The 20,286-nt window shown below is 37.2% G+C and overlaps 1 non-coding gene and 1 pseudogene across 1 annotated transcript; both read right to left on the bottom strand.

The window, feature by feature from the left end:
• Positions 1 to 10,315: 10,315 nt before the first annotated feature.
• Positions 10,316 to 10,387, bottom strand: Trnai-uau. Its single transcript has one exon. It is a non-coding gene; the product is annotated as a tRNA-Ile (tRNA).
• Positions 10,388 to 17,028: 6,641 nt separating this feature from the next.
• LOC108913048 lies at positions 17,029 to 19,241 on the bottom strand (annotated as a pseudogene).
• Between the last annotated feature and the right edge of the window lie 1,045 nt (positions 19,242 to 20,286).

Genomic DNA, 20,286 nt, shown 5'->3' with positions numbered 1-20,286 from the left:
GTGCTCCAGTTAACGAAGGATGTGAAAAAGATGGACTAAAATATTTAACAGGATACGTAGTCAAAAAATGTATTTCCAAATATCCTTAACTCGACGATTTTACGGACTCAAATATAACTAAAACATTCCCCCACCTCTCTTGGATATAACAAATTTCGTACGGTAACTTAGTTCATGCATCTGAAATGTTTTTTGCCGAAGTACTCAATCAATAATCAATCAATAAATCAATCAATAAAAGTTGGTGTAGTGAATGTATTGTCTAAAAAAATTCACAAAAAGTGTCCAACCTTAAGAGCACTTTACACTTATAAATTGCGTGAATTTATACATGTAATTTACATTCAATAACTTTATGTAAAAAGTTTTTGCAATAGACAGTGACACACATTTTAAGAAATTCAAGGTTAGCGGTAGTGACAAATAATTATGTATGTTGGCATTAAATTCTGTGATAAAAGCTACCCTGAAGAAAACAGAAAACAACTTCAGACAATATCACATTTAACATTTCTTGAAAAAGTGGTGTAGTCTGTTTCATATAGTCTGTTTTCTCTGAAGTATGTGGTTTTCTCAAAACTAAATGCGTACATGGATACAGTGGCACAAATAATGCCAGTTTTATTAACAACATCGATTGTTTATTTGCTGTTGCATTCTAAAAAAATAGGAGAAATAGAAAATATTGGACTCGGCCTTGGGTATCTAGAAGAAATGCCAAAGGAATAATGAATATGTTAAATAATGAGGTGTTATTGGAGGATCCAGAGGCTTTTAAAAATAATTTAAGAATGACAAATTAATCTTTTACAAAGCTACTATTAATGATAGACGAACATATCTCAAAAAAAGACACCGTCATAAGAGAATGCATATCAGCACATGACAAACTAATGATTACCTTATGGTTTTTAGCAATTGGCGAATCATATCGTAATTTAATGTACTCGACTAGGGTTCATGAATCTACAATTTCCCAGTTTATACCCATAGTTTGCAGGGCAATTTATTAGTGTTTAAGTGAATATATTATGAAGGTAATATATTGTTTTAATATGCCGAGTACCTTTTATTTTAGGTTCCTTCAAGTATCGAGGAATGGGAAAAAATTAGAGACGAATTTTATAATATGTGGCAAATCCCAAATACTATAGGAGCGATAGATGGCAAACATGTTGCTTTCAGCGCTCCTGCAAGTTCTGGTTCCACATTTTATAACTACAAAGATTTTAACAGTATTGTGTTGTTGGCATTGGTCGATGCTAGGTATGACTAGCACACATTTGATTACTTTAATACTTTCACGAAACATGGTTTTCAGATATAAATTTATATATGTTGATGTTGGAGTAAATGGGCGAGTATCAGATGGGGGTGTTTTTGCTCAGAGCGATTTGTACCAAGCCTTAGAAAGAAACAGTCTAAACATACCTATAGAAACACCTCTCCCTGGTCGAGTAACTCCATTACCACATGTAATTGTTGCAGACGCAGCGTTTCCATTAAAAAATTATATTATGAAGCCCTACCCTTTCCCAGGATTAACAGAAAGTCAAACTGTATTCAATTATAGATTAAGTCGAGCTAGACGAGTGGTAGAAAACGCCTTTGGTATACTTAGTAATCGGTTCAGAATTTTATTACGAACAATAAATTTAAGTGCAAATAAAGTAAAAGATATAACATTAGCTTGTTGTGCATTACATAACTTTCTTTTTGAGGAGTCTCAAACCTATGCAGGTAGTATTGAACAAAATTTCCCAAAGGTAAGAGCTCGAAATCTAGGAAATCAAAGTGGTAACAGATCGTCAAATCGAGCTATTGCTATAAGAAATGAATTTAAAGAATATTTTACAGGAGTTGAGGCTGTCCCTTGTATATTTTTAAGAAGTTACTTACCTAAATAAAATGTGTTATAAACTTTCTACTTTATATTTCAATAAACACTTCAAAAAACAGATTTTCAGTATTATATTTTATTCCTCTAATTTTATATATGCACAGTGTATTTAAATGAAGGACCACCAATGATACCAGATATACTTGGGGTAAAAATAGAATATTGTACTAAAATTACCGTAGTCCAAAGTTGCCGATAACTGGTATCATTGGCTCTCCTTCATTTAAATATACCCTGTACGAAAGGTTACATTTCTTGTTCTTGTACATCATACACTGCATTTAATATATTTCGTTTTAATTGCCGGAGACTGTCTTCATCTTTTACAAAACGCAATTCCTGTTCCAAATTCTGACAGAAAGTAGTAATATGGTCTTTTTGCTGATTGTTGCTTGAAATTGTACGTAGTGTACGTAACTTGTGTGTGAAAATTGGCTTGCAAACCAAGGATTGGGTCGTTTCACATATTTATTTATTTATTTGAATTCGGGCAAAAATGAAACTATTGAGTTATTACAAAAACGAGAGAACGGTAAACTACAAGTTATAAAGTCAAAGAAAATGTTGGATGTAATTTTGAAGGTTTTGTGATAGAAATTACATTATCTAACTCACTGTTCGTGTTTTTCATCTCTATTCTGGTAATGTTACAAAAGTTTTGCAACCATAACTAATTTTTTAGTTATAAAGTTTGCTGAGAAATATGTTTGTTCCTTAGTTATTCCGTACAAATGCTTTTATCTCGAGTATTATTAATTATATTAATTAATCAAGTAAAGAAAACTTTACGTAACCCTAAATATTGCTGGGTAATAATTACGATGTTTTTATAAACCATTAAATATATTAAAAGGATTTATCAACTGTATTTTTTATTCCAATAAATATATCACAGCTTCCTAGCCTTTTTAAATTAATTTAGTTTTTTAAAAACATTACAAAAAACATCTGTTGTGGATAATTTATTGTTGATAACAATGTAGATGCGATTTTTTTCTCAGTTATGGCCAAAAAAAGCCGCACTGCCCATCTTCGCTATATAAACCTATGTCAAAATGAACACCTTTCAACAACAATCTCAAAATCTAGATTCACAAAAAATTCAAAAACATGACGCACAGAGGAGGTACTGGAAAATACGCTATATAAATTTTAAGTACATTTCTGCATTTTAGTAAACTCGATATACCTCCTCAAGGCTGGAAAGTAATCTGATAGTATGAATATGCATATTCAAAATTTGGTAAATTAGCAAAAGGATATATTTCTTTCAAATGTCTTTTAAACATATTAACTTCTACTGGACTTAATAAAAACAAATCGACTACTTTTAGTTTTAGAAAGGTAATAGTTTGTTGAATTTGTTGAAAATAATATAGAAGTAATTCTAGTTGATTTATTATAATTTGTCTATGCAAATTTGTATTAACCTCATTTTTTACAAACTGCATGTTTTCTTTTAATAAATTTATATTACTGTTTACTTGATTTATTATAGTTGTGTCTGTCTTATTGGCAAGAGTAGAGAACATGGAAGTTCTAGTATTCATTTCTTTAGCTAAATCTTTTTCATTGGCTATTAGTAGTTCGTATTTATTTTGAATACTATCTATGTCATCCGTAGTGGCTATTCCGAATAATTCTTTTTCAATGTTACCTACAAAATTGAGTAATCCTCTTTTAGGTCTACTGTTATTAGTTAATGGAATTATCTTTTTGTATTCTTGCGCAACTAATATTTTTAAATTTTGTTCTCGGTTTATCAATGCCAAATCAAGTGGTTCTGTGGCCTTTGAATCATATTGAGCTAAAACGTTTAACAGGACGTTAGTATTTTTGTATGCATCAAAGAGAGGGTTCATGTCTAGTTTGTGGATGAAAATATGGTAATGACTTATTGTCCGAATGTTTTTTCCAAGTCCTTTAAATATTGTTGGATGATCTATGGGATCGAAGGTTATATCGCCTAGGACCTTGTGAAAAATTAGAAGGGATAGGAGAGTCTGTGTCTTCATTCTGTAACAAGGGTTTTTCGATTAGTTTTCTATTTTTCTGGATATTATTTTTATGAGTGGTTCCATTAGTTGTTAATATTATCTTATCGTTATCTTGTATGACTTTAGATTTTTTGAATCGCGGGTGATGTTTTGGAGTACGTTTTGGTGATTTGATATAGATTTCTTGGTCAGGAGTTACAAGTTCCGGGTCATTTAATTTTACATTTCGTTTCTGAATGATATTCTCTTTAGACGTTTGAATTCGTGTTTTGATAGTTTCATGTATATTTGACATATCTTCTTTATGATTCTGGATATATTGGGACGTTATTCGTTGATTAGAAAGATTGAAGGGGTCAGTTCGGGGACCATGTATTACTTCGAAAGGAGTCATTTTGGTGACAGAATGAATAGAGTTATTGTATAGGAGAACTGCTAATGTTATAAGATATTTAATGGGTTTTTGTTGTTCTTGTTTTAGGCATCTAATAGAATCTGCTAGTGTAGAATGAAATCGTTCTACGGGGGAATTGGAGTTAGAGTGATAGGGGGTAGTGAAATGAAGTTCAATATTATGTAGTAAGCAGAAGTCTTTCAGATTCTGATTATTGAATTCGGTGCCGTTATCACAAGTAATTTTCGAAGGTAACCCCATATGTGATATGAAAGAGAGGATCAATTCCATTATACAGATGCTGTTTTTATGTTCCAGGGAATACGCTTGTCCGAATTTGGAAAATGGATCTAAGTTTGTTAAGAAGTCTTGTCCCTCTATAATAAATGTGTCTATATGAACATGTTCGAAAGGTTTAGAAGGTGTTGGTGTTAATTGTAATTTAATTTTTTGAGGGTGGTGGTCATATTTGGAAAGGCGACAAGTTTGACAAGTATTAATGAAATTTGTTACGTCAGTTGAAATGTTGGGCCAGTAATAATTTCGTTGTATGGATTACGTGGTTTCTTGTATACCTCTATGGCATGTTTTACCTTGATGGTGATATTTAATTATTCGTTGTTGCTCTTGTTCTGAGTCAATATCATCTAATAATGTGTTACTGATTAATAATTTTTGATTTCTATGAAATAATAATGATGTTCTTAATATTCTTGTAATTTTCTTCTCTAAGGTAGGTGTTGAAAATTTAAAGCAAGTATTTCCATCCAAAGAAATAAAAGGTTTCAAGAAATGTAATGTTTGTTCATCATCTAGATTACTCCTAAGGGTAACAAGATGTCTAGTTTTTTCAAAAATTGTTCTTGTATCGGCTATTTCCCGCAGACTAGTTGTAGATTCTGTTAGAATGATTTGATTCTTGTAATGGTTAATGGGGTATTCAGTGTATTGTAAGGTGAATTAGGGTCTGCAATGGCAGTATGTACTATTTCTGTATCTTCGATAGGCTTGGGAGGAGTACTACTCAGTGATTCGTTTTCAAGTATTTGGCTTATTAATTGATCGAGTTCTTCATCTGCCTGAACGTTTGTACTTAAATTATCTAAGTTTTCTAATGATAGATCATCTAATTCATTGATATTACATTCTTCTAGTTTTATTCTGCTTAAGGCATCGGCAACTAGATTTTGGTTTCCTTTTTTATATTTAATTTCATAGTCAAATTCTTCCAATTTTAATCAGCAGACTAATTTACTGTACAGTGGAAATATGTACGAGTGCCGGCCAAAAATCAGAAAATTCAGTTTTTGGCAAAAAAACCTACAAAGCCCGTGCGTACCACCCTTTCCTTCATAGCCGACGGAAAAAGTACGTACATTTGGCAAAAATTCTATTTTTTTCGTTCAACTGACTGCCGCGGCATCCCGGCCAAGCCGAGTGTCGTTTTATTGCTGGACAGATACACAAAAAAATACGCAATTTTTACAGAAAATACCTACGCCGTTCCCTTCTAGGAATACGTGGCCGTCATCGGAATAGAAAAAAACAATATTTCGGGGCCCGGATTAGCGGCTGTGGGCCCTCAATTCGATGGCATTTTCTGAAATAGGAACTATTTTTAGTTTCTAAGTGCTGAAAAAAAATCAAAAAAATTACATACAGACGAAATATTTCACAGAGACCTAGATCGGACCCTATACTATCGATTTGTCACTATTAGGTTAGGAAAAAATTGTTGATACTCGAGCTACGAGAGTTGGCCGGCGGGCCGTTCTTGTAAAAATTGAGTCGAAATATGTAAGAGTGCCGGCCAAAAATCAGAAAATTCAGTTTTTGGCAAAAAAACCTACAAGGCCCGTGCGTACCACCCTTTCCTTCATAGCCGACGGAAAAAGTACGTACATTTGGCAAAAATTCTATTTTTTTCGTTCAACTGGCGTGGCAATACGTGGCCGTCATCGGAATAGAAAAAAACAATATTTCGGGGCCCCGATTAGTCGCTGTGGGCCTTCTATTCAAAGGCATTTTCTGAAAATGGAGCTATTTTTGAAATTACAAAATTACATATAGACAGAATTTTTCCTCAGAGACCTAGACCGCAGTTGTGTGGATACCTCATCCCCTTACCACTCCACTCTCACCAAAGATTTAATATATTTTATACATAACAACATACTCAATTACCTATGTATAGTTTATGCGATATATATACTTTATCTTATTCGAAATGTTTTACATCTTAATCAACCGCAGTTATGTGGACACCTCCTCCCCTTACCACTCCTCTCCTCACCAATGACGCCTTATATTTTACACATGTAGAGGTAATTTATGTCAGTTATATGTTTTATGATAAAACAAAATCTCTGTTATTCGCATCACCATATTAGATTTATTTCAAGTGTTTTACATTTTACATTCAATAACATTTACCAACCGCAGTTATGTGGACTCCTCCGCCCCTTATCACTCCTATCCTCACCAAACACGCAGTATATTTTACAGATGTTGACATAATTTATATCAGTTATATATTTTATACTAATACGAAATTCTCACCATATTGTATACCTATATTGAATTTGAAGTGTTATTCATTTTCAATACCATTTACCAACCGCAGTTATGTGAATACCTACTACTAATATATGTTCTAAATGTTTTTAATACTTTTTACTTATTGTAGGTACCCATCTAGACACGTTTAACTTCTTATTTCAAATATTTTATGTGTACCTCGTACCAATACTAATTACACATATATCAGGTACCTATGTGGAAATTTCAAACCTTATTTTATCTACAAGTAAGTATCTTATCATTTTAAGAGCAATAAATTATACGAACCTTATTTGAATCGTTTTCCGTCTACATTACATTCAATGCAATATACCAAGCGTACTACATATAATATAATTATGGAATATATTATTACATACAAACTTTATTTTACTTCTTACTACTACTCCTAATCAGATGCGCATTGTTTGGTTGTTATTGCAGATATGTAAAACTTTTAATGAGATTGTTTATTGTTTAGAAAAATAAATTAAATGGGTTATTAACTATATAAGTATGTTAACATATAGGGTGTCGCATTTAAATGTGAAACAAGCCAGTAACTTAATTTTTTGGCCGATTTAAAAAATTTTTACTTTATCTATGATACTGCTGTTTTTATTAATGCAATACTCGACCTACTAGGACGCGTTTCTTTGACGTCAAAATTGCTAATTGGTATTAGCGATTTGTTTTCCAAAAAACAATATCTACGTATTCTCATTCAGCATCCCTTCAAGTTTCGTCAAATTCGATACATCTTCAGGCGAACACTCCATGATGTCGCGCTTAAATGTGATAAAACTGCCTGTAACTTATTTATTTTTTGGCCAATTTCAAATATTTTTTAGAATATATAGGGTAATAAAATAAAGAAGATTGTATCACATCGAACCACAATATCTTGGAGTGCGTGCGTGAAGATTTCTCGAATTTTATTAAACTCGGCGATAAAACGTTTTAAGGGATGTTGAATGAGAATATGTAGGCTATTTTTTGAAAAAATAAAATCACTAATACCAATTAGCTGTTTTGAGGTCAAAAAAACGCGCCCTTAGTTTGCCGTTAATAAACACAAACATTAATAAACGTTGCGTTAATAAACACAACAGTATCACAGTTAGATACTTTTTTTACACAATAAAAAAAATTGAAATAGGCCAAAAAAATAAATAAGTTACAGGTTTCTATCAGATTTAAGCGGGACACCCTATATATAAAAGGTAGTGTAAACATATTGAACATTAATTGTCTATTATCCAGATTAAACATTCAATTGAGTGATTAATCGGAAATTGTCTAGTTTAGTTAACCAAATTTTTTATAAAAATATTCTTTTCATATTAATGAACATGCTGAATTTATAAGCATAGATAATTTAGTATTGTATCATCATATAAGAAATACTGGTCCTCGGGTTGAACTGTATTCTATAGCATTTCGATTCGTTTTGAAGAGGTTAAAATTACGTTAATTTTGGTGAAAGAATAGGATATTGAAGGGACGGCTGAATGATACTGAGGCCTCAATTTCTTTCGCCAACCCCATATCTTATTTCATCCCAAAATTTAACCTGAAAGTAAGTTGGTAAAAATATAAAAAAATATATATTGTCAGAATAAAAGTAAAGTATTTTTAGAAATATTCCTATAAGTAATATTCATAAAATTGAAAACACTAAATTTCAAAACAGATATTGAGAAGATGAGTAACATTTACTCTTAATATTTAAAATTAAATATAATGTGATTTAGTAACATACTCCATTTGTGACTATATATTTGTGTATTTAAAAAAATTAAACTATAAAACTGATAACATTTGCTGGCCATCAACTGGTTTATTTCAATTGTTGTGACACCATAAATTTTACTCCTTATAGAAGCTATTAACCAATGACGAAATATTAAATTCATTGAAGAGAATAGAGTTATATTTTGGAACGGAATTTCTGTTTTTATGAAAATTGTACTTGTCCACTGCTGATAAAAAAAAAATCAGTTAGGATTTTTACATATTTAGTTTTATGTTTTATCTGCATAATTATGTCATGTCGTATTAGTAATAACTACTTATTTCTATCCAAATTTTTTAAGTTTCTTATAATACTTTATTCCAATAATATTTCATTTCATGTGTAAGGTTACCTACGTACCATGCTATTACATGATTTCATTTCATAAGTTTTCTTTAGATTTATGAGACATTTATTAAAAGTTAGTTAATATTATAATTTTAGTTTAGATTGTATGGTCACATTTAATTCCTTGTTCTATTTACTACCTTAATCTATAAGATTATTTTGTTCGATATGCAAGTTTTCTGTTTATTTTTAAAACAGTATAAATAAGTGGCCGCATTTAATTTCTCGCTTTACTTAACACTTAATTCTAAAATTATTTTATTTTATAAGGTAAGGTTCCTGTTTAGAATTGAGACAATATAAATATATTCATTCCTCCCTCTTTCTAATACTTTATTCCAAAATTATTACATTTTCTACGTAAAGTTCCTCTTTAGATTTGTGGGACAGTGGCACAGTGACAATTCCTCAATTTACCTAATACCAAATTCTTTTCATCTAATTACTCGCCTTAATATTTAGATTATTACATTTTATATGTAAGGTTCCTGTTTTTTTGTAGACAATATTAATACATGGCCGCATAATATTCCTCTCTATTTCTAATATCTCATTTCAATAATATCATTTCATTTCAAACCTAAAGTTCCTCTTTAAATTTGTGAGACAGTATAAATATGTATATTGCCGCATTTCATTCCTCATTTTACCCGATATTAAATTCCTGGATCAATTTATTCATATGCATAGATTTGTGAGATTAGTATATGGTTACAATTAATTCTTCACTTTATTTACGCCTACAGCCCACTTGGTTGTAAACGAACGCTAGGAGGTAGTAGATGGTAGTTAAATGACGAGTTTATAATAAAACATTTATTACTAAATTTTGGAATTGGTTTGCCAAACAATTGAAACTACACTACCTACAATAAACTAGAACTACTACTTACATTATTAGCCCAACCCTTTTCATTTCGAGGGAGAGATGTCTTCTACTTCACTTCCAAAAATCGACTGTCCAAGACAGTTCAACNTTACCTTTGAAATAAATGAAATGTAGTACAGTGATAAGAATTTATCACTTCCCCCTCCAAAATATTTACCTGTTGATTGTGTTAGAGCCATCTTGCGACCTGCTACTGCTACTGATACTGCTACTGCTACTGCTACTCCTACTCCTACTGCTACTGGACGCAACGAACCAATTAACGATAAAAATGGATAAAAGCAACTCAAATTACTTTAAATATAAATGAAATTATAAATTCTGTTTGTGATGTATCTAATGATTGTATATTAAGTAATGCCCTTCGTGAATATCTTTACTTTTATCAAACTAATGTACTGTCTGAGTAGTAGGTAATAAATATATANGTAATTGCCTCCTGTGAGATTTGAACTCATGACCTCCGGTTTATAAGACCAGTGCTCTATCACTGAGCTAAAGAGGCTCATGCCAGGTTTACTAGCAAGCCTACATATTAGGCCACAATTTTTTGCTAACACTACAATTAATAATAATATATCAGGTTACAGTTTATACTAAAAAGCAAGTCTGAACTTGTACAAAACAGGTCTGAACCAGTAGAGAACAAGTTAGGACCTGCAGAAAACATGTCTTAAATTGAGGTGACCTTAACCCCAGACGACCAGAGGTCATGACCTTGACCCCAGACGACCAGAGGTCGATGACCTTGACATGACCTTGACGTGACCTTGTATCCAGACGACCGGAGGTCATGACCTTGACTTACCCTCGACCCCAGACGGTCAGAGGTCGATGACCTTGATAAGACCTTGACGTGATATTGACCCCAGACGACCAGGGGTCATGACCTTGACGTGACCTTGACTTAACCTTAACCCCAGACGACCAGAGGCCGATGACCTTGACATGACCTTGGCTTGACCTTGTTCCCAGACGACCAGAGGTCGATGACCTTGACGTGACCTTGACCCCAGACGATCAGAGGTCGATGACCTTGACATGACCCTGACGTGGCCTTGGCCCCAGACGACCAGAGGTCGATGACCTTGACGTGACTTTGGTCTAGAATGATGTAATACCGGATAAGAATGACGCAATGCTGTTTGGAGGTCATTGGCCTCGAATGATGCAATACCAGATAAGAATGACGCAATGCTGTTAAAAGAAATAATATATCAGGTTAAAGTTTATGCAGCGTGGCAGTATTAAAGGAATAATATATCAGGTTACAGTTTATGCTAAAAATCAGGTCTGAACTTGTAGAAAACAGGTCTGAACCTGTAGAAACTTGACCTCGAATGATGCAATACTGTTTGGAGGTCATTAACCTCGAATGATGCAATATCGGATAAGAATGACGCAATGCTGTTAAAGGAAATAATATATCTGGTTACAGATTATGCTAGCGTGGTAATATTAAAGGAAATAGACTATCAAGTTGCAATTTTTGTTAACACTGTAAAATATAAAAACTGTATAAAGGAAATAAAATATCAGTTTACAATGATAAGAAACATAATAGCTGAATCGAGAACACCAACGGTATTTAGTCTGAGTGATTTCATCGAACGAGCAGGTTGTATGTAAAATGAGTGAAGTTTCCACTAATTTAAGTGACGAAGAAAATTACGATTATAGTAAGCCTCTCGATGATATTTTGGCTAAATATGAAGAAGCCGCACGGTGGGAGCAGATATACTTGCTTAATAATGTTTTTCCACTAATATCAAATGTCAACATTCAAATACAGTGTGGATTAAGTCCAGCTAGATCCTTGAGTCCTGCAATAATTATAAGGAATGGAAATGGCAATAAATTATCATTTTCTACCTACGAATGGCAAACTCTCTTGGAGCTACTGGAACGTTTGAAAACAGATTTCTTCCAAACACCCCTGCAGGGCTGGCTTGATGAGTATAAACCTGTGACTCATCGTTGTGGAGATTACACGGCAGTCACCCAAGTAGTCTATGAAAATATGAAAATGGTGCAGATCATAAAATACAACATGTGCATCGATCTTTTCCTTCAAGATGTTGAAGAACTGTTAAATCTCGATACTTGTGTGTTGTCGCATAGAATAACTATGCTAGATTCACTGGAATTTTGTATGCACTATTATAATATATTAGATATTGTAAATGATTGGATAAAGTCTAAAAAAATTTCTCTAAATATAAATGAAATTATAAGTTCTTTTTGTGATGTATCTAATGATAGCATATTAAGTAATGCTCTTCGTGAATATATTTACTTTTATCAAACTAATGTACTGTCTGATATAAGTAATAAATTAAAATGTTAAGTAACATGTCTTTTATTTTTTGATAACCTCGTGACTGGTCTAGAATGATGCAATATCGGATAAGAATGACGCAATGCTGTTAAAGGAATAATATATCAGGTTAAAGTTTCTGCTAAAAAACAGGTCTGAACCAGTAGAAAACAAGTGTGGACCTGTAGAAACTTGACCTCGAATGATTCAATACCGGATAAGAGTGATGCAATGCTGTTTGGAGGTCATTGGCCTCGAATGATGCAATACCAGATAAGAATGGCACAATGCTGTTAAAGGAAATAATATATCAGGTTAAAGTTTATGCTAGCGTGGCAGTATTAAAGGAAGTAATATATCAGGTTAAAGTTTATGCTAGCGTGGCAGTATTAAAGGAAATAATATATCAGGTTACAGTTTATGCTAAAAAACAGGTCTGAACTTGTAGAAACTTGATCTCGAATGCTGCAATACCAGATAAGAATGACGCAATGCTGTTTGGAGGTCATTGACCTCCCCTTATTGTGATTGAATTTTAAATTTACCACCAACTGGCCATGTGACGTCACTTCCATGCCGCCATGACACTTCTTGTATGACGATACTTCCATGCCGCCATGACACTTCTTGCATGCCAACACCCACGCATCTCTTGCACAACGACAATGCCCACATGAAGCCGCTGAAGGAGCGATGGCCACTGCCCATCGAGTTCGTGACGTCATTTAGTGTGGCGCAGAAGAAGTGGCGCAGAACCCGCCTATTATATCTACTAACCTACGTCACCTTCGGCTTTCAGCCTCAAGGTCATCCATACACCATCTTCATCGGCCTTCGCCCTCAAGGTCATCCCAAGCCAGAAAGTGGAGGGGGGAGACTCCCATGCCGGCTAAAATACCCTACTGTGCTGCCCTTTTAAACACTTTAGGCATGTATGTTTGATTACTGGCTATGAATTTGAAGTACAGCTGTTGTTGATAGTAGGTGGGGAACCGACCATTTATGCCATTGACGAACCATTTTAGTGCCATTCGCCCTCTCCTTCGTGTGCTCAGCCACATAAAAATAAAAAAAATGACCCAGTAAGTTCTTGGAATAATAAAAAATATAATAGTGTCGTGGAATATGATCGTTTGTATCGGTAACGACGGCATGGGCCGTCGGTGGAGACCTTGGAAGTTCGAATCGAGCTTCACGTCGAGCGCCATGTCGCGAATTATGATCGGAATGTTGTGCTTGGCCAGCATGGGTCCTCAGTGGAGGCATGGGGAGTTCTAATCGAGCTCCACGTTGGAAACCATGTCGCAGCCTGTGATCTGGGATGTCAGTTCCGTTGACCGGGTTTCGTGGCAGAAACGCACGGAGTTCACGGGGATCGTCACTATCGACGCCCGGTCGCACTATATTCTCAGACGACTGGAATCTGTGGTGGATATGACCTACAGACGTGGTGTCTAGCTCGCGGGGGAGATCTCGACGAAGAATGTTGAGCCCCACGTTGAGCGCCGTGTCGGGTTAGACTATCTAAATATGGACCACTTAGGCGGTGATCGTATGTTCTGGGGAAATCATGAGAATGGACGGGCGACGTACAAGTATTGTTTTGATAAAAAAAGGCCGGCTTCGTCACCTACGACGTAGTCGGCTAAGGGGTTTTCGCTTACTATGGCACCCGAACGCGATGCGCATTGCTCCCGCTGGATACCACTTCGTAAAAAAGCTGAATGAACTGTAGCGTCGTCACCGACGGCTAGCTCACGTTCCGAAACACCCGACCTCGGAGGTAGGCCGCTATCGGGGCCAGACCGTGAACCGTGGTTGGACTCATGGGATTCCCCGGACCCTACCAGTTGGTACGTAGGTTGAACCTCGTCCCGAGTATCTGTGGGTGACCCACTTCGTGGTAACTCTTGGTTGCTACTCGGATCCGCGAGTGCGTCGTGAGGGGTGGTCGAGATGGTGCCAGTAACTCGCGTAGCAGCGGACCTCAACGCGTACGGCGCTGTGGCTGCGCCGTGCCGCGTACTTCCGCGAGCCACCATCTTCGGTCCCTCAGACTCTTCGCGGAGCATCGATATAGCGTTGGCAGGAGAGGCCATTTCCTCTTTCACCCCGAATGTCGAGAGATCTTTCGCCGGCAAACAGGTGTGAGGGCAGTTCGTGTGACCGCTGGTCTCTCCGATTTGGGACGAGGTCTCGTCCAGCTCAGTCTTGATCATACTCACACGATCTAATTTATTATTCGTAGTATTACCTTCGAGGGCACCAATCCTCGTAGCACTGGATTTCGTAGTCGCGTCGCAGGGGTTCATCTTCCCCGTACGACAATGTCGGAGCAAGCTCTTTTGCTCCGAAAGTCTTGTAGACGTCTTGTAGTAAGCACTGACTCTACTATTAAATGTGGGTCTCTCGAGGGAGCCCTAGAAGTAAGGATAACTTCTTTACTAAATTTGGAAGTACGCCGCCACAATAACGTGCGTACTATTGCTTTGTGCCCGTGGGTCACAAAGTAAATGCCTCGTAGGGGTTTGACGAGGAAGGTTGCCTCGACGAGTGACCGCCTAGAAGTTTGACGAGGAAGATTGCCTCGGATTTGCAGATCTCAATGGAGTCTGAATTGTAGGTCTCGTAGGAGCCTATGTGTGTACTTTGTACCGAGGTGCGGGTCTCTCGATGGAGCCGGCACAGTCGGAATCAAAGTCTTCGTCGGAGGGTCGCAAGCCTCGGACGGTATGCAGGTCTCTGGAGGAGCCTGAAGTATCGCTGTGTCGATGCGAATGGCTATCGCACAGGATCTTCGTCGGAGGTGGTCAGTCTCGGACGGTTTCGCAGGTCGCAAGTGGATCCTGGAGTTTACCGCTGTTTCGATGCAGGGGGCTATCGAACAGGGTCTTCACCTCAGGCTAGGCTACCTCGGGTGGTTGTCTCGTTAAGCGAGTAGTGGTTGCAAAGCACTATCAATATCACGTCGAGGAATGGCAGCCTCGACGGAAGCCTCGTGAAGCGAGCCTGTGAGCTTGAGCTCCAAAGTTCTTGAGCTTGATGACAGGGTTTTTTCAATCAAACCGTGGAAGATATGTTAAAAGTATATATTGAATAAAATTAATAAACAACAAAGATTCACAATTAACATATACAAGTTATTTACCATGAATAAGATTTGTTACAATTCGCTCTGTATCGCTTTCCGTCTCATGTACTCCCACTGAAGTACTGTAAACGTCAAAAGTAGACGTTCGATCACTTTTGTGGGATTTCCATACTTTTGGCGGACCGGGCCTTGAATTGTCCGCCAAAATCTCGAACCAAAATCATCCATCGTCCCCATCAACGCCGGGACTCGTTCCCCTCTGGCCTCTCCGGATAGTCGATGTCGGCGTCGGGGATTTTGGAGTTTTTTCCCGGTTTGGGAAAAACTCTACCCGCGGTCTCGGCTTAGGCTGCCGAGCATCGCATCCAACCGCCAGAGCGGTGGAACCTTCGGAAGACGGTCCTTTCGGCCCAAAGACGGGGAAATTGGAAACATCGGTGAAATTTTCCCCGTCTTCGTAAAAGGGCTTACGGAGGTCTTATTTCTTGATGGATTCATTTGAAATTTTGTCTGTTGATACACGGCATGACATAGTGCCGTGGTTGGAGGGTTCGACCGAGATCGCGCGGATACTTTCGGCGGCAGCTCTAAAGGCGTGAAAACCTATTATGGCTTAGCTGGCCGTTAGTAGTCGGGCGATTCGGTTCGAATTTGGATATGACAACCACCTAGCGATACTCTAGTGTGGTTGGAGGGTTCGGCCGAGATCGAATGAGCGGAACGGCTGAAAACGCGGAAAACGTGAAATCCGCGTTTCCCCGTATAACGGCGTTTTGGCTCATCCGATTCGGACGAAAATTTAGTAAGATAATGCTAGCGACTTGAGGAGTGCTGCATTAAATTTTGACATCGATCGATCAATAATTTTTGGAGTTATTGGCGATAGCGTCCTTGACCATTTCGAAAGTGTAGTGAAAATTTAAATGACTGTTTCCAAATGTCATCGTGAAGCGTCTCGGGGTTCGACTGCAGGTTGCTAGAGCAGCGGCAGTGGTCACTGCGCGCCGGGATGGCAGACCCAGGCGAGATCGGTCGCGATGCGGGTGACATTGGAAACATCGGTGAAATTGGAGGATCGATGTCTGAAGACTCTTATAGAGGCTTTTTCATTTTGCCCGGCCGACAGCGATTGATTTCGCAACCGTGGCGGGTTTTTGGTTTGGATTGGAAAGGTAGGTGAATATGATTGTTTCGCCTCCTTTCCAATTCAGCGGTCTCCGGCATATCCGTAGATACAAGATTATGACTTCTATGAATTTACGGGGTGTTCTGAAATCCTGAAGCTCGCTCGAAGGGTGGAATACGACAATAGCTCATTAAGTTCGTAGAATAATTCCCTAATTTATATAAATTATTTTTATTGTTATCTTTAAGGTAGGTACACCTTAACCCTATTATTTAATAAGTATAAACTTGTTTAAAAAACAAATACATGCAGGTATATATATAAAAAAAATTTTTGGACCTTACTCATGCTTGCTGGCAATTTTAACATTTATGCCTCAACAGTAAGTATTATTATTAAAATTTTTTGGTTGTGGAGTTTTTTAAAATTTAGGTATACTTTCAAACTTTTACTACCAGTTATTAGAATATGGGTGGTAGTATTCCGTAATTATATATGGGTTTTGTACTAGTACATTTTGTTGCGTGAATTTATTAATTTTGATTGGCTGGGGACTGCATTAGGTAGTCAGCTAATTTACCCTGCCATTTATATAGAGCAATCTAATGGCTACTAGCTTAAATCGCCTAGCAACGTTGCATTGTTACCCAACACTTGTGCCCAACCAACTTGAATTTGTCCAATATATATATATATAAGTATATACCAACAACACACCCGATTCTTCACTAGAGTTTCCATTTTCAGTTTCCCCGGCATTGTGAAGGACACATTCTAGACTTTGTCCTGGTGTAAGCGAACCGAGGTCCACATTACTTCCTAATTGAAGAACAATCTGTCTACCTGAGGAGAGGGGTTCGTTTAAGGGGAGATCTCGTCGTTTAGACGGTTGTGGTTTTTGCCTTTTACTGGCTCTATTTTGTTTAATTATTAAACATATTTTTATCATAAAATACAAAATTATAACGACTAGTCCCAAACTCAAAATTGAAAAAAAATGTTCGAGTCGAGTCGTAGTGTTCGAGTCGACTGCCTGTCTCATCTCGTGCTGGGGCTGCTATTGCGGGTATTATTCTTAGATTATCCTGATTGCCAAAGAGTATGTAGCCCACTGCTATAGACAAAATAATATTCCAAATAAAAAATAATGTGTCTCCATGTCGACCGTATATGTCTGCATATGACAATTTAGTTGTAGCCTCAACGCTGTCCAATATTTCCTTTAAGTTGTCTTTTGTCGATGTCAAATTTAGATGTGGTATGTCTAATGTCCAATTTCGGTTTAAACACTCCTCTGGTTTTAAAAATTTGGGTAAATTATCTTGATTATTTGGTTTTAGCACAAATGACTTTAAAGTGGACCATGCCGCTGGAATTACATGAGTCACCGTGAACTCCCTGGGAAGCGATCCATCACAGGGAAATCTTTTCGGAATTAACACTTCATGTTCCATTGTTAATTCACAATGGCATGGTAAGTACAATTTGACAGAACCTGGAGTAGAATAAACTGAATCGTGTAAAAGTCGCGTTGAATTTTGATAAACTAATAATGTTGGATTTCTAGGGTGAGTGATCACATAAGTCTCTTCTGCGATCTCCGAGACCACAGTAGTAGAAGACCTGTGACAACTCATAGGGCAGTGGTGACTTATTTCCTCGACAGACGCTCCCTGATACAGCTTTTTTGCACAGACTGGCCCTTGCATCATGTCTGCCGAGAATCGTGGTAAGTAACACAGCTTGTCTCTGTACGGTTGACAATGACGTAACCCTGATCCTGATATTTGTCTTACGTATGATTTGGAACTTAGAGGGGATTTGGAGACTGCTAGGAACAGGGGCTCATGTTTAATTAAACAAGTTTGATTGTACCACGCAAAAGGTGTGGTTATCAATTCTAATAGCTCCCATATATGTTGAGTTTGAACTATAGGAATTTTGCTATTGATACAAAGTTTATTCCCATTAAAAACCACAGTCACAAATGGGAATTTGATATAATTTTGCCAAATCTTGTAGTGGGACTGCCAAATTTTGACCTAGCTTTGCTAATTCACGCTCTAATATTTCCAAGTTATGTCGTAGCACAGCAGGATCCAGGATGGAGATAGGTATTTGGTGCTGCCTGCACGAGTTTATGACTCCTTGCCGCCTGATTGTCCGCGTAACATCTATTATATGCTTCAGATTTTCGAATTGGTTGTTCAAAACCGATAAGAGGAAGGACTTCTCTTCTTTCAAATACTCGTCCACATTATTGGCCACTTGCCCCGTATAAAACTCTAATTTATGAATCCTTTCCTCCGTGGCTTTAAACGTATTCGAAATCTGATTATCATAGTCCTCAAATTTTTTAGAATTTTGTGCAATTGCTGAAAAAATCTTAGACACACCATTGCTCAACCTTGCTAATTGTAACTTTAAAGTTTCTTCGTCCATCGTCAAGGAGTCTAACTTATGTTGTGTAGCAACCCCTCCCCTAGAAAATCCAATGCCCTTCTATGTCTTTTCGGCTCAGAGCAGTTTTTCAAATAAACAGTGCTCCAGCTCTCCAGTGAGAGAAATTAATTCGTTTTCAAAATTTTCTTTTAATAGATTGATATGACTTGACATTATGCATTGGGGACTTTGCTTATTGGAATGACCACACACCCTCTTAAACTGTGAACTCCCTCTTACCTCATGTTCCTGCCACTCTGTCTCATAAATCAGGGGGATCGTTGCCTCATACGTCACTGTTGCTGGCAACACTTTCCAGAAGCCGCCTGCCGTTACCTCCATGTGGGGTGCACTCCCGCCATGGCTACTCCACAATCTCATAATGGTTAACCTGTTACATAAATAATGAGTCTATTAGCTCTCTAAAACATGTTACTTAGCCTTCTTAACTTATTCTCTTAACTAACAATATTTCAATCCTTACCAGTCTCTATGGGCACTGGCACTGGGGTCCAGGGGTCATAATAAGGAAGAATACGACTAACATGTACCACCTCAGTTTTGGACTTATTTGTTGGGCCCTTTTGGACAAGATAATCAACTTCGCTTTTCTTCTTCACAATATAATATGGTCCAAACCATCGAAGCAATAACTTATCACTCCTTCCTAGCTTGCGAACTGGGGTGAATACCTTTACTTGGTCCCCCTCTTTGAATTCCAGGTGTCGGTGTTTATGATCATACCGCACCTTATCTTTTACCTGTCTTTTTTTAATGTTCTCCACCGCTAGGCTTCTTACAGCCAAGGCTTTCTCTCTTATTCTAGCAGCATCTGCAGAATTACATGTCTCTTGCAGATTGGCTTCCGTAGGCTGTATGGCCTCCCTGCCATAGACCAGCATAAATGGGGAGAATTTAGTGGTGTCATGTCGTGCCGTATTATACGCAAACGTTACATGGGGAAGATACTCATCCCAATCAGTTTGCTGTTCATTAGTGTACATGGACAACATGTTTGCCAATATCTTATTAAACCGTTCAGTAAGCCCGTTGCAACTGGGATGATAAGCGGTAGTATACTGATTATATGTCCCCATACACTTTAGTAGCTCCCGCACCAGTTCTGAGCGAAAGGTTTTCCCTTGATCACTCAGTATATACCTTGGGGCTCCGTGGCGTGCAATAATTTTTTCCAAGATAAATTTTGCCACAGGCTTGGCCTTTCCAGAGGACAAAGCCTCTGTTTCTACCCATCGGGTAGCATAGTCTGTCGCTACTATGATCATCGTTTTACCACTACGACTCCTCTGAAATGGTCCTAAGAGGTCTATTCCCACTCGCTCAAAGGGAGTCCCGACCTCTATTGGTTGTAGAAGTCCAACAGGTTTTTTGTTTTGCTGTCCTTTCCTCGCCTGGCAATCTGCGTAT

Source organism: Anoplophora glabripennis, unplaced genomic scaffold (genome assembly GCF_000390285.2).
Source record: "Anoplophora glabripennis isolate ALB-LARVAE unplaced genomic scaffold, Agla_2.0 scaffold823, whole genome shotgun sequence".
Classification (NCBI taxonomy): domain Eukaryota; kingdom Metazoa; phylum Arthropoda; class Insecta; order Coleoptera; family Cerambycidae; genus Anoplophora; species Anoplophora glabripennis.
Note: the sequence above shows the minus strand (reverse complement) of the source record. Positions and strands in the feature narration are given on the sequence as shown.